At 39.9% G+C, this 12,579-nt stretch overlaps 1 long non-coding RNA gene across 1 annotated transcript; it reads left to right on the top strand.

Moving 5' to 3' along the window:
- The first annotated feature begins 2,022 nt into the window (after positions 1–2,022).
- On the top strand, positions 2,023–11,468 carry LOC311262652. Its single transcript, XR_014623284.1, has 3 exons — positions 2,023–2,198; positions 9,765–9,842; positions 10,537–11,468. It is a non-coding gene; the product is annotated as an uncharacterized lncRNA (long non-coding RNA).
- Positions 11,469–12,579: the final 1,111 nt, after the last annotated feature.

Raw genomic sequence — 12,579 nt, 5'->3', positions numbered from 1 at the left:
ATAATATACCAAAGCTACGAGAAAAGTTCAATATTACTGAAACTATGTTGCAACTGTCTCTGAGAACTGCCAACAGGTGTTGTTCCCGTGGGAGAGAGACTCTACTGGGCAAAGGTTCCCGTACTGGTTGCCAAGGAACCCAAGGTGTGTGTGTGTGCATTTGTGTGTGTGTCTGTGTGTGTGTGTGTGTGTGTGTGTGTGTGCGTGTGTCCATTTGACAAATGAGAATGTGCCTGATCTCAGTTTTTTACACTAATTGTAGTCTCCCCCATTCATTTCTAATGACCGGTCATTTTTGTCCGGGAACACCAAGAGTGTACAAAAGTTGAATGAAACACACAAAATTGTATGCAAATGAATACAATTTATTTTGTGTGTTAAAATCCTCTTTGTGGACAAAGTCATGGAATCTTAGGTCAGTCTGATCAAATTAACTACATTTTTCAGAGATAAAACTTTTAAATCGGTCAAATTTGACCGGAACACAACAAGGGTTAAAATATATAAAGACAACAGAAAAAAAACTAAAATAATGGGCCCATGCAGTTCACCTGGTGTAATTCAAGTCTCTGGAAACCCAGAGTTCCCAAATTGATTCCAAAAAGACAGTATTTACACCCCTGACACGTGCTCAAGCTTGTGCACCCACTTCAGACGGGGGGCGTGGAGCCATTCTTATGTTTTATTTTGTTTTTTCCCATTGTTTTATTACGTTTTAAAACAAGTCCCTTGAGTTGTTTCAGAGAATGCTGCAACGCTGTTTTGCTGTGAGGCTCCAGAAATGTTTTGTGGACTACCTGACTTTCCACCAGCATGGGGGGGAGCAGATTTTTGGGTTAACCTATCCTTTCACATACTGTATGATTTCAGGTACTCCTTTGCCTGAGATATATGACAGGGAACAGCGATCAGCCAAATAAAATAAATCACTGTACCAACAATAATGGAACAAAGTCTGTATAAAGGCTTGTTCTGAAAAAAAAAACTGATCTCTCTTTAATTAGCAGCTACATGTTGGAGGGGGGTCTGTTCATGGCATGCAGAGAATACAGAACAACCCCTAATTTTGGCGCTGCACTCGTGAGCCATGCATACAGTTGTTGTGTTCACTCTTCCATGGCACAACATACACTAATATGACGCAGGAGGAGGTTGTTTTCATATTTGAGTGATTATATTTTTACACATTAAACCACTACTTAACTAAATATCCTTTGGAAAACAGAAATGTGTCATTTGGCTCAGACTGCCAAAAAAAAACTTTGACATTAGTGTACTAAAAAGATGTAAAAAAGTCGTACTTTGTATCAAATTACACATAAACTAGAAAATGACATGGTCTTTATCACAGTTAACAAAGATAATTATACCCAAAGTAAACTACAGTAATAAGACGTAATAAGCCATAATTTGTACAAAATTAGGCAAAAACTAGAAATGACATGGTCTTCATTAGAAAAATGAAATAACACTGCTATATTTAAACTAATAAGATGTAACAAGCCAAATGTTTAAAAATTAGACAAAGAATAGAAATAAGAGTAAACAAACAGTTAAACCCCAGTTATAAACCATACACCTAAATCATGCTGTAATTGGAAACCACATAACACATAATGCATTATTAGACCTAAAATGTATATACTCAGACACTACTTAATTATACTCTAGAAACGAAATAGGAGACGCTCATACACTATCACATACAATTTAATAGGATCATGCAATACCACACTTAATGCTATCAATATGGACCTACGATGTAATAATGGCCAGGCAAAGAACAGAGCTCAGAGGATGATGCATTTATTTGTGCATCATTTAACATAGTTTCACTTTAATACAGGGGAATTTGTTGCTGATTACAACACTGTGAGCACCTTATTACACTTTCTTAGAGGTTTATTAGCAACACATTACAAGAAAACTGTACTGCAGCATAAATGGAATTGTACTGGATGTCTAATAAAGGTCTAACAGGTAGGAAATAAAGATGGTCTTTGCTTTATTTTGCAGAGCAACATGCTATGTTGACATTCACATTGACATCATGATGTTAAAGTCACTGATGTCTGGACATTCATGAACAGCAAAGGAGGAGAGGATAACCTGGCCGTTTGCGGTGATAGCATATTCGAAGACAGGACAAAAAAAGAAGCTTGCGTGGAGGAAAATGAACGAGGAAGTCAGACTACCAGGTAAGTCATGGAAATATGTCTCAGCACAGCAAAGCCCTGATCGATCCAAACTCTATCCAGGGAACAAGCATTTTAAAAGTTGTTTGCATATCGTCTGGCTGACAGACCTGACAAAGCATGAATTCAGGCCTTTTACAAGATGGCCTTATGATGTTGTTTTTTCCGCACCATTTTGATCCACTTATTGTAGTCGGATCACAGCAAAATCGTTTTGTTTGGGGTAACTACCGATGTGGTAAGACTAATTCAGTGAACGTCTACTTGCTGGTTACAGTTCGTATTTATTGATTTTGACACACCTATTAAGAAACTGCCACTCACTGGAGACAGATGGACAGGTGCTCTGCTGCTCAGACTGAACGGGCACCGATCCAAGCCAACAGGTCATCGAACTGGGCACCAGTCAGCGTCAGGTACTGCTGTAAGCAGCAGCCATCCAGATGCAGCTTGAGTATGAGTAACGCAAGGCAAATATTCTCTTTTTGAGTTTGGTCTGAAAGCACCATAACAATGTCTAGTTAGGGTCTAACAGGTAGAAAATAAAAATGGTCTTTGCTTTATTTCACCATATTATTTTCAATAAGTGTGGTGTCTATAGTGTTATTTGATAGCAGGGTAATGTATGATGAATATATATTTGGATCTGATATGGCATTGCATTTGATTTTCTATTGCACGATCTTGTATGCAATAGTATATGCTGATCTCCAATTTGGTTTCTAATTAGAATACAATTCAGAATAGTAGTCAAAGTATATACATTTTACGTCTAATGATGAATTATGTGCAGTTTCTAATTACAGCGTGATTTAGGTGTATGGTTTATAACTAGGGTATAACTTTGTTTACTCTTATTTCTTGTATTTTGTCTAATTTAACAAAGAAGTATGGCTTATTACATCTTATTAGTGTACTCTAAGATAAAGTGCAACCGAAAATGGTGGTCTTCTGTTTAGACAGAGGGTCCCACAGTACTTAAATTTGTGCCAGGAAATGTTATGTTATGTCACGTTACACTGCTTCAGTACCCGAGTCAGGCCTACCCAGGTCTAAATATATCACATTTTCATGTTTCGGGTGGTGTTGCATACCTTTCTGACCACAAGAATACATGGCAGGCTGACAGGTTCATGTATTAGCTTGAATTAAAGCAATTTATGTTGCTAACCTATCGGCCACGTAAGGTTGATAACTTTTCAAATCAAGAAGTTATAACTTTACCTGGTGTTGTGGTATATGTCATTATTTTGACATTAAATAAAAATCTACCATCTTGTATATATGTCATATCGTGACAGTAACAGAAAAAGGAAAGGTTCTCTCTGATGTCTGTGCCTCCTTTTTTCTGAAATCAGCAATCAGCTTGGTTTTGCTGATGTTATGAAGTAGATTGTTCTCTGTGCACCACTCTGCAAGACTGTTGATTTCCTCCAGATATGAACTCTCATTGTTGTTTATAATGCGGTCTATGGTGGTAGCGTTGTCCGCATACTTCACGATAAAGTTCTATTGATGTCTGAGAGAGCAATCATGGCTTTACAGTGTGAACAGGAGGGGGCTGAGCACAAAGCCCTGGGGGGCACAAAGCATCAGTATTTGATGACCTGGGAATAAGTCTCAACAATCAACTATCTTTCTCTAGAATTGCCTTTTGCACCGTTAAGCAATAGAGATAAGATTCAAGTTTATTAATCCATAGTTTTCCTTTGAGATCCAATCCACCTGAACCCCTCGTACTGCCAAATTTGAGGCCTGAACCTGACCCAAGGCTAACACTAACTGTTACCTTGCCAGGCTGATGTAAAGTATTGGCTACGATCTGTCTCTTCCCCCTTATACTGGCCGTCCTGAGACTTGCATGACACACATGGACACTCTTCAAAGAGAGAAAGAGACACATTTATCAATAGCTTACATTTTAAAATTACCATACAAGCTTTAGCCAACAAAATAGTAGGGTCAAGGAGCAGCTCTCAATGTCATGTGATGTCATGTAATGTAATAAGACAGTAATGTTAAAATGCAATGCTGAAAATGGTTTGTGTTTGGTTGATAGTAATGGATCAGGTGAAACATTAAAAGCCCTGTAATAGCTCACCTAACTTGCTACGATGATATGGCTTGCTATATACAAACATGGCACTAGGTTACAGAAACACTCAGGAGTCAAATGCTGTGTATTTCTGGATGTAAAGTGAGTGTGTGGGAGCCACTCCACGCTGACAGCTTCAGTGGATACAAATCACGGGCCAATACTCTCGTCACGTCAGCCCAAGTGGAGCCCAAAACCACTTGAGCTGCACCCGTGTGTTTATCTTACTGTGACATTCTCCATGCTGTTGCGCCAAAGCCTCCCTCCTCCACCCACTTCCACCTTTACGCTACCCGTATTAGATACCTGCTAAATGGAAAGAGAGACAGATTAACTTAATGGTGGTAGAGAGCTACAGAGAGAGTGAAGTAGGGGGCGAGAGAAAGAAAATGAGCACACATTTGTCTGCAGTGACAATGCTGATGCTGTCTCACTTATGAGAGGCCCTGGTGTGTCAAAAGGGACATTTGATCCTTTCAGTGTAACAACACAAGCTGTAAGTGTGTATGTGTATGTGCTGTGGAGGGTCTGTATCTTTTTAAATTGGAGAGGTTTAGATTAAAGTATTGAATTAGTGTTAATCATGGGTTATAATAAGGTTTAATGCTAGGATTAACAAATGTAGAAATCAGTTGAGGGAATTCCAAGGTCTTCACAAGTGTTTAGGGTAAGTGTGGTTTAAGGTGTGATCATGTCTGTATCCCAAAATGTATATGCTGTATCTGCAAAATGTTGACTATTGGAATTTTCATTTGTTTTACCTACAAAATGTAGCTCCATGTCAACTAAAGAACAATTATAACTGTCATTGTTTTGTTTAGGACTTTCAAAGAACTTGATCAATGTTTGGTAAAGATTGCTGTTTTGATTAGATATAAAACAGGCCCAAATATGCAAAGCTGCAACCAGCCCACCACATACGCACGTGCATATATGCAATCATCCATTCACATGCTCACAACCTCACAAACACTTGACCTCTTGTACCTATGAATGGATGGATTTTTGTGGTCCAATGAACTGATGGACCAACAGAAGGAGCCAGAGCTGCTGGTCCTAGCTTAATACGGTACACTCCTCTTAGGCATCACATTATTAAGACTTCCAGACATTATTAAGACTTCCATCGTATCATATATTTCTTTTCTTTCTGAATAAAGAAATAGTAGGATAGAAGAAAATTGTGGTCAGAGAAATAAGGTGCTTCTTGCTCCAGAAAGAGATCATGTGTGTATGAACTGGGGAGACTCTATACATGCTACATGCTATGTCTGACTTGTTAATAATATAGTAGAAAATAGGACTCAGTTATTTTCAGTTGATTGTGGTTTTAAACTATTGCTCATTTAAACAATGTCCCCTCGGGGAGAATAAAGTATTTCTGATTCTGATTCTGATTGCCAGAATATGAGAAAGAGTTGATGGACAAAGGAATATTTCACCAATCTGAGGTAGAACATTGAAAACAAATGTATGATATATTATTTTATCAACATTAACGGTCCAATATGTAAGATAGCTGATTGTTGAGTCTCATCCCCAACTTTTCATATCTGACACTCTGGGTTGGCAGCTCGGGCTGGCCACTGATCCAAAGCGTCAATATTTGATGACCTGGGAAACCCAAACCGTCAGTATTTGAGTTGGGGATGAGACTCAACAATCAATTAACTTACAAATTAGACCTTTAAAATATCCATAAAATCCCTTTTCAGCCCTTTACCTCAACAAAATTAAGTAATAGAAATATGCTCCATATAAATGTGCACTGCTACAGTGTGTGTAAGGGGGCGGGGTTTAATGTGAGGTTAAGGTGGGTTCTTTTTTTATCGGGTGGAGAGCAACACTGAGGAGACCAAAAGAGCCAAACTTCAAGGTACAACAGTTTAAAATGTATTTAACAATTTTTGGAATGCATTCAGTTTAAAAGAGTCCCAAATATATATTTAAATCCCAGTGTCCCTTAAAACCTGCAGTTCAATGTGGGTGCTGCCTGGTATACTCATTCTCAGAGATTCTATTGGTGGTCACCAGTGCCTGTTACAAATACAAGCGATCTATCAGGTGCAGGTTATCAGGAAATCAAATTAGTCAAGGGGAGAGGAAAATCATGTTTTCATATTTATTGATAATTATCAAAGGCAAACTTCATGTTAACAGATAGGGCAGGCAGGAGCCACGCTGCAGCAGCTCAGCAACATAGCCATCACAAACCAAACAAGCAGCCAGTGTGGACAAAGCCTTTGTTTTCTATGATTCTGAAAACCTTTTTCCCAAAAACATACAGGTAGTGACCAAAAATAATAGATAATGATAATTACATGATATGGCCTTTGCAGATGAAAGACATTGGACCAAATATTAAGATAATGCTCTCCACCACCATTATCAAACACCAAATGAGGTGTGGATTCTGTGACAGGAAACACTAAAGCTGCAGGAGGCTCATGATAGAGCAACACCTCAATAAGACACTTATTGATGGGTTTTCCTTTAATTTGCCACCCATTACCAAAATTCTATCAAATTAAGTTAGTTGTATATTAACTATTTATATGAAAAAGGGTAAAGGAGGAGTTATAATATGCAATAACATTTCCCCTACCCTGCATACAATAAATCCACAGGAAAAACATGTCAGTTAAAATAACCTTCAGGTTTTCACGCACTTGAACTGTGTGCATGGCTATGTGTGTGCATGCTTCCCCCTCCTAACATAAACTCACAGTGACCTCACGTTGAACCAACGTCCATATGCTTGTCCTCGCCTCTGCATGAACAGTAGATAGATATGATACTTTGTTAAAAGTGGGCACCCTGGGGTGCAGTGGCCACAGTTTCTCCCTTAGAAACTGGCGGTCAGGTGCCCTTGGGCCCTGAGAGGATGCTAGCTGACTTGACATCCGCGCTGGAGCCACGTCTGCTGCACGCCTGTCTGAATTAGGGCTTCACTGCTGGGCTGAACGGGCGACTATCTGCCCTTCCTCGGGGGAGGCAAGTGGAGGGGTCAATATGCTCAAATTATTTTCCCCATCTGCACACAGCGAGTCGTCCTAGCTTTAGGATATTTAGTGACACAGAGGATTGTTTACTGGCGTGATTTTCTCAATGTGTCCCTTGCACCTCAAACGATGAGATTCTCATCGGTGCAAGTGATGAGTGATGGTCGTGGAAATAGGAAGCAGCGTTCTCGACAGTAAACAGATGCTGACCAGCAGATCACCATGAATAGGCCTCCGAGGCTTTACACATACACTGTATGTTCCATGAAGGGTCTGAGCGTGTGTGTGTGTGTGTGTGTGTGTGTGTGTGTGTGTGTACAGTCCAGAGGAGTTTGTGAAGGCTTTCCCTCTGAAGTGTCAGCCTCCCAGAGAGAGGATCAAGTGCTAAGCTGGGGACTCAGGAGCTCAGTGCCTGGCATGTATGTGTGTGTTTGTGTGTGTCCAGCAGCCCACACTTGTGGTTTTAGGGATTGAGGAAGTGATATATCCTTTTATCTGTTACTGTGGATGAGCACAAGCCGGAGTCAGCCCCGCAAGGCTAAATCCACACACTCAAAGGATGGATCAGTGTGTGTGTGTGAGTGTGTGTGTGTGTTTGGACGTACAAAGGTGCATCAGAGCGCAGGGTCTTTCTCCTGAGGGGAAAGAGCAGAGTTGAAAGGTCGAACACACATATGGGGGGTCAGTGAGCAGCCTGGCAAGCGGAACAGAAAACGTCATACACACAGAAACACATTGGTCATTTATTGTGTGTGTGTGTGTGTGTGTGTGTGTGTGTGTGTGTGTGTGTGTGTGTGTGAGAAGCAAATAAATAGAGACTTACAAGATGAAAAAAAATAAAACATAGATTAGTACTGTTTGCATAGTTATATAAGCTTGCTCTATTGGTACTGACATGCGGCCGACATGTCAGACCACCTCTCTGTGTCTCAGTGTATTTCTGACAGTGAGTTCAACACATTTCCTAACAAAGTGTCATCATGACTGTGATCTGAATAATTTACCGGAACAGCTGTAATCATAAAACTTCTTGGTTGTGGTCAGCTTTTTTCCGTAATGACAAATGATAATGAAGTGAAATAATTTGTTTTTAAAACCACTCACATTCTGATGAACTTTATTTACTCTGTTACATTAAACATTTTGTTAAACTTTGAATTTTCACATACATAGCCGTGATGATACTATTATACTGCTTTTCATTTTTCATTCAATTTCTATTGCTCAAATGAATGTTTATGAGCAAATTGTTCTTCAACACTACATTACAGAGTACAAGTCATTTTTATAAAAGGAAAAAATGATTCACCATGCGTGGTTGAGGTCATAAAAGACTCCAATTCCAGGCACTCATGTGTATGTTTAATCATTATAGGCCTTTAATTAAGAAACATGCGAATAGAAAAATAGAATAGATAACAGATAGTCTGATTTTCTCTTATTAGACTGCTTCATTTGAAAGTTTTATTAAGGGCCTTTACAGTTAAAATGATTGGATATTTCACAAGACGAAAGAAAACAGAGAATAGTCTGGAAAGCAAAAAAAAAATTCACAGAGCAAATTTTTGTTGTTTGTTTTTTCATCTCATCCTTGTGTGGTTCTTGGCCACTGGGCTAGAGAAATACACCAATGCAATGAATCCAAACCAACAGCCTGTTTGAACAAAACTCCTTATTTTCTGTCTGAAACAAAGGTTTGTCCTTCATCTGGTGCTGACGGGAGCAACTTCAGAATTTAAATGTCTCAATTTCATGCCCTCTCACACTATTGTTGGGTGCTGTTGGAAATGATGCAGGATTTCTCTGGGAACAACACCGCATGTGATGTACATTTTTATAAAAAAAATTTATGGAGAGATCAGTGACCAGGATCACTGTAAGCCAAAAAGACAACAGTCTTAGTTCTGTAGAACAGATTTAAAAGCATGTGAAAAGATTTTAAAAATGTTGTGCAACTGACACTATTTCACACTACTAATACTGATAATATACAGTACACAGGTACTGCATTAGTAACTGTGACCAAGTGGACACCATGGCTACGTGTTCTATAATTACTCTATTAAACCGCTCTCTATCTTTGCTCTATTTATAAAACGCTGTAAGCCAGTCAGCCTACGCAGTAGCGACAGAAGCATGACTTTCGTTCACACTTGGGATGAGGCGTCCCTCTCTGCAGGAAACAAGGATGTACAGACGATGTGATTTTACCGCTCGTGGCGTTTCATACTGTACCCTGGTTTATGTGGTTGTAGCAGGAGGCGGCTCATGTCAGGAGGGCTGAGCTACCTGACAACGCAGGAAGAAATGTGTTAAAAGGCAAACCGTGTTTGTCGTCGTGTTTTCACAACTACGATCTAAACTACAACAAGAGTTGGTGTTACGGCGAGGACGAGAGGATAACACAGATTGGTACTTCGTGGTCACAATCTCATCCCAAGCACTCTCTGCTTCTTTTTCTTTGTTTTGCAGGTTGGTGTGCAGATTTGCGAGATCAGTCGTTATGATCCAGTGCATTTGACCTCGGCTGGAACCAACAGTCTACTAGTGGTATGAGAAACCATATGCACCCACACAGACACGCACACACCCATAAGTGCAAAGGAACACACTCATCTGTTAAACGGAGGGAATGCATCACTCTCTACTAAGTAGAAGTTTCACTCATCTCTCCTCCTTCGTTCTCCCATCTGTCCATGTCATCCCTCACTACGCCACTTTCACATCAACCATCAGTTAGTAGTCACACACACACACGCACACACACACACCTCTCTCCACACCAACCATCAGTTAGTCACACACACGTACACACACACACACCTCTCTCCACATCAGCCATCAGTTTGTCCGACAGACACATAAATGTACATCCCATATTCACGCACAGACCAACTCATGTCAGATCTCAGATCACCCCAGATTCACACACACACACACACACACACACACACACACACACACACACACAATGCATCACACATCAGTTATATCTTTTATGCTGAAGGAGAGAGGGGATGTTGGCAGAGGGAGGGGTTGACAGGGGAGAAGAGGAAGTACACAGGAAGTACATTAGTTATCACTCCCATGTCTTCTCCACCTTTTCACTTCTTATCACCACCCGATGTCTCAGACCCCAGACGAGCTGCTACTCCTTCTCATCCCACCCCTTTCCTTTTTCTCTTTTTGTCTCCCTCCTTCTCACACACACGCCTCTAAAAATGACTTCCATGCTCCACTTTAGTGTCGGGCCCTGGGATCTAGATGACACTTGGCAAGCCGCAGAAGCCGCGAGACAACTGGATGAAATATTTAAATGAAAGACGGCAGGGGTAGAGGAGGTGAAGAAAGCAAGGGGAGAAAAGAGGGAGAGAAAGGAATACAGGACAGAGGACGAGGGAAGGAGAGAGTGACGCTATTCAGACGGTGAGCAATATGTGAAGGATTTCTCTTCTTGGCAAAGAGAGGCCATGTGACAAGAAGTGCAGATGAATTGGCTTTCACCTCCAAAGTAGCCTGTAGAGGAATAAACCAATATACTATGAGATCACATCGCTTTGTCTGCGAATCATCTGCAAGTCTCAGTATGTGTATGAGTACTTTCAGCACTGTGCCAGCTCAGATGCTTAGAGGAGAGCAATGAATCTAAAACATAACCACATGACATGCAACTTTATTAAAGTGATTCTGTGACCTCAGAATTATAAGGTTCTATCTGAATTTTATGACTTTCATCTGACTAAATGCTAATGCTATAGCAAGCATGGCAACATGCTCGATGGCGATGCTAACATGCTGATGTTTAGCAGGTATAATGTTTGTGGTGTCCATAATCTTAGTTTAATGTGTCAGCATGCTAACACCTAATTGTTCAGTGTGTAAGAATTGGAATCCACCATCTAGCAACGCATGTTTCTACAGTAGCCCAGAACCAACAAACCAGCGACTGGTTCTAGCAAGAGCCTTTCATGTTTTTTGCATTTTTAGAGGCCACCATAGGGGAGGGTGAAAAAGGGGTATTTTGTTTGTTGGAATCCACAACCTCACCGCTTGATACCACTAAATCCTACACACTGCAGTTAAAAACTCAAAACAAAGTTAAAAACTTAGACTAAGGGGATCATCAAGTATCAAGTAATTAAAATTAATTAGATATATCTACATACATTTCTGGGACAGATAACCACAGACATCTCTCAGATATTTTTCTTGTGAAAGCATTTTGTAACATCAGTTACAAATTACAAAATCTAAATTAAAAAATATTATTATTATTATTATTATTATATTTCAAAACTTCCTTTAAGAGTTGGAACCTATATGGTTACAACTGCAAAGCCAATCAGTGCACGTGTGGACTAATATTGTTCAGCCTCTTTACCATGTTGCCTTGCTTTGTTAATTGAGGTTAAAGGAGGTTAAAAATCATAGAACGGTGCACAATCAGACGTTTCTCAATCAGAAACTCAAAATTGATGATTTTATTGAAGGCATCATGAATGACACGGATACAAATGCCAACTAAGTCAATAGTCATTTTGTAATCTTGTTTGAACTTGTGAAAAGCTCACTTTTACCTCTGGCTTCTAAGGTCTGGACAGTTGGACAGCTCAGCTCAATTGTTATATGCAATAATTCCTGTTTTGATTAGTAAGTCTAGATATTGTCGAGTTAAGTCCAAAACCTACAGGAATCTGAGACAAATGCAAGTTTCTTGCCAAATAATTGCAGAATATTTTAGTGATCTGAAGCTAACTCTACAGTGCTTCTAACACAGTTCACGTCTCCTCATAACTCCTCTACTGCTGCAGACAGAGCGGAGACACTGATGGTGATGACCTGAGCTTGTTGAGGCAAAAGATGCAAATTCTTGAGCAGAGAAGAGACCAAAAGAATAGCGAAAAGCAGAGCAGCAGACACATGTAACAAAATGAAGAACAAGGACAGAAAGCTGTCAAAGTCAGTTGATGACTTCTGTGCAATTTTTTACAATTCCCTCTCCATTTATTTATTTTAAATGTGTAGTGAGGTATGTGTTAGGGATTAACCAATCATCAGCCTTGCATATTATATGGGCCTATATTCAGCATTTTCTGGTCGGTAGACAGTTTTTTATGTGTCAGACTGCAGGTAAAATAAATTAATTTAAAAATGAACAATTTTGTCCCTGATGCAGCATCCTCTCTGTCTGCAGTCACCACTCTGTGGTCTCACTCAATGTTCCACCCACAATACTATCTGATGGTTACTCATGCATCACAAGTATAGCCTTCAACACTGACTAATC

The sequence above is a fragment of the Pagrus pagrus genome (genome assembly GCF_965226575.1).
Source record: "Pagrus pagrus genome assembly, chromosome: 1".
Lineage (NCBI taxonomy): Eukaryota > Metazoa > Chordata > Actinopteri > Spariformes > Sparidae > Pagrus > Pagrus pagrus.
Note: the sequence above shows the minus strand (reverse complement) of the source record. Positions and strands in the feature narration are given on the sequence as shown.